Here is a 3,539-nt window from a genome sequence, read left to right on the forward strand (position 1 = left end):
CAAGAGACCATGGCTTCCAAGAGGTTTTCATCAGATGGGAGAACAACATTTTGGAAGGGATACATGTCAAGGGATCTAATGAAAATATCGGGTTCCAATGTCCCAAGTACATGATGCATTATATCAATGACTAGATCATCAGTAGATTCGGGCAGGGAATAGGTGGCGGGGTGATACCACTTGCATACAAGGACCATTTAGGGAAGACGGTCGATCAGGAGTCAAATTAAGACCAACGAACGAAAGCTTATCAATGGCCACAATTATTCCTTCATGTGGGAAACATTTGACATGAAAGAGAGAAGAGACAAGAGCTCCCATGACATAAACATAGTCACAAGTGAGGAGTAAATTAAAATCCAAAGGGCCTTGCACAACCATCATGTCGAGATAAACAATTTTTCCTCCCAAAGTAATAGACAACTTAGGAAGGATCCCTAATGGTTGATTGGTTCCTCTGTTAAAAGCTAACAGATTCTGGGTAATAGGCACAAGCTGCGGAGAACCTAAAGCTTGCCAAGTAGTTGAAGATAGAATACTAACATATGTGCCTTCATCTATGATTGTGCCAGGTATGGGTATATTATAAGCTTGTACTGTGATTTGAAAAGGCACATAAGAAGGAAGGTGATATCCTACCACTTGACTCCAATCAAAGAAAGTGACTAGACTACTTGGAGAGGGTTCCATCAGAATGGGAGAATTGCCCTCTTATGTTATGAGAACAAGAGGATCGCCCCCCTGTACTGTGGGAATAGGAGGATTGCCCCCTAATTCTTTGGAATCTGAAGAAACCAGAAGAACTTGAGCAGTATGAACTTCACTCTCTACAGGATGGATACGATCAACTGAAGGTGGAATCGGGTCAACCATTTCCTCAACCAACGGTCTCAGAAATGGACTCATGACATTCATTTTCAAAGAGGGTGGGATTGACTGAAGATGAGTTTTGAACAATCACTTGATCAACTAGTGGAGGATCAAGGGAAAGCATCTGATAATCAATCAAAAGATGAGGTTGAGATGTGGTAAGGTTATCCAACACTTTTGAGTCTTCATCCATATGAGGACAAAGGTGAATAGGACAATTTCCTTCACATAACCTATAGGAAAATTTGACTTTTCCATTTTTCCCATGGGCTTTATTGTCACTAGTTGAAGGTTTGTCACTAGCATGATCTCCAGAGGCTGATGACAAAGGTTGTTTTGAGCCAGTGGACCATACTTCTAATACCTTGGGAATACCAAGAAAATCTTGAAGAAGGTGGTCATCCTTACAAAGCTTGCAAGGGAATTTCACTTTATGGGGTTGATTTGAATATTTCTCAACATCAATTTCATTTGTTGCAATGGCCACTTGGTTGGCCCTTTGTTTATTTTTTTCTTCTTAATCTTCCTTTTTTTCTTCTTCTTATCCACCTGGTTACTAGCTTGCAGGTTTTCACTAGACGAAGAGGAAGAAGAGGAAGAAGACCGAACATGTGAAGAAGGAAAAGAGTCATCTTTAGGCTTAACTAGAGGTTGACATTGTTTAGATGGAATAGAGCTCGGTTGAGGAGTAGTTTGGACATTCAGAACCATAGGGGTCGAAAATAACCAAACCAGTAGACCAATGGTAAATCCAAGAAGGGACAACATTGCCATATAGGGAGAACCAACATTTCCAAAAGAAGGAAAAGGACTAGGATTCCCATCATAGGGGTTTCCTTGGTTGGTAGACTCAAGAACTATTTCCATTAGTCTCAACCTAATATCTACTAAGGAGTATTTCCATAGGAAGGATATTATTCTGCGGTCAATTAATTTTAGAAATTAACAACAAATAAATCAAAAAGGGGTAACTAGGCATAAAGGTTTACCAAGCAACCGTGAACTACAATATACAACTTGGCGAACCAAAGACTTAACATACAACTATCTATCTCCCCAATTTTTGTGTTTGGTGTATCATGGTATACAAGGCAACGGACTTGGTTACCTATGGATGGATAGCAACCTATAGGGGGCTCCCAAAATCTACACGATGGTACATGGGAGTACAGTCTGTAGTAGTGATGTCTAATGCATAATCGTTTGATGAGAGCATTCCCATATACTTAGCATGTGTGGAATGCCTCTTATATACCCGAAATTATTGGAGAACGGTCCTATACACTTCCATACGTGGGATGACATTTCACCCCCGGGATACAACACTGGAAAATAATGGCAACTCCTACGTTTAACGATGCCGGAACACGTCTCTAACCTAGACCTCTAAATGTTTTTTGTTAATGTCAAATGATCCTTAGGTTAATTGAGGTAAATTTTAAGTTGATCTTCAATTAAGTTTCAGTTTTAAGGCTCAAAACGATGTCACCTGAACACCTATGATGCAACTATCATGAGAAAATGATTCTTTTCGTTTGATGAAAGCTAATCTAGTAAGGGAAGAGATTCAAAAAATGATGCAACAATGAATCATGCAACAAACAAGGTTTTCCTAACTAGGTCTTTCACTTTCATTTTCCAAATACAAGCACCAAAAGTGAAATGATTTCAATTTTTCTTTCAATGAACAAGAATGCACTCAATCACTAAACAATATAACCTATGTCCAATGATAAATCTCAAAAAATGACTTTTCAATGCAATGTGATCTAATGCACTTTACGAAAAGTAAATTATGAGATGAAAACTAAATGAATGAAAAACCAATTTATTTATGGTCTCAAAAGAACTACTAATGCTCAAACGACAACAAATCAATATTCCTTCCAAACATACAAGCAACAAACAACAATTTTAACTGAATCAAAGAATCAAAGACTCAACCAAAATTTAATTTCACCACTTTAAACAATGGGAGGGAATTTTGCACACCACAAAGAAACTAACACAAATAAAAGAAAATTCAATGCACATAGAGCAGGAGGATGACCTTAGAGATCAGGACACACTAGGATTTTTTAGCAGAAACCCTAAAAATTCTCAATTTTAAGGACCAACACTACTTTACATAGAAAAATTTGTGCTGACAGGGTCATCAACGCTACTTTACATAGAAAAATCCATGCTAGCAGCACTACTTTACACAACAAAATTTGTGTTGGACGAGAAACTGGACCAGCGCGGGCAGACAGTGGAAGAGAAGGCTTCCAGCGCGATTGTATTGGGAAAAATCGGCATTGTCAGCACAACTGTACTAGGAAAAACCAGCACGACTCTAGCTGATAAAAATGCGTTGAGCGAGAAAATTTTAGGAAAAATAAGTAGATCTTGAGAAAAAACATAAACTTGATCCCATAAATGACCAACTACTTAGATTACAAACTCAAAGGCAATAAAAAGCAAGGTTCATTGAAAGGTGGCCAAACTAATTAAAAAGGCCAAATGCAAAAGGAGGGTTGAAAGGGTTATCCCTTTCAACCCCAATATAGTCAGCAATTTGTTAACTAGGCAATCCCTTATATGGATAGAAGCGATCCCTCTAGTCCAATGAGTGGATCTAGCAAAAATCGAAACAAATACATGCAAAACTCTCCTAGTTTAAATCAAAA

This window comes from Pinus tabuliformis, chromosome 3_2, assembly GCF_031772625.1.
Source record: "Pinus tabuliformis cultivar Carrire ecotype Pingquan chromosome 3_2, CPIR1, whole genome shotgun sequence".
NCBI classification, from domain to species: Eukaryota; Viridiplantae; Streptophyta; class Pinopsida; order Pinales; family Pinaceae; genus Pinus; species Pinus tabuliformis.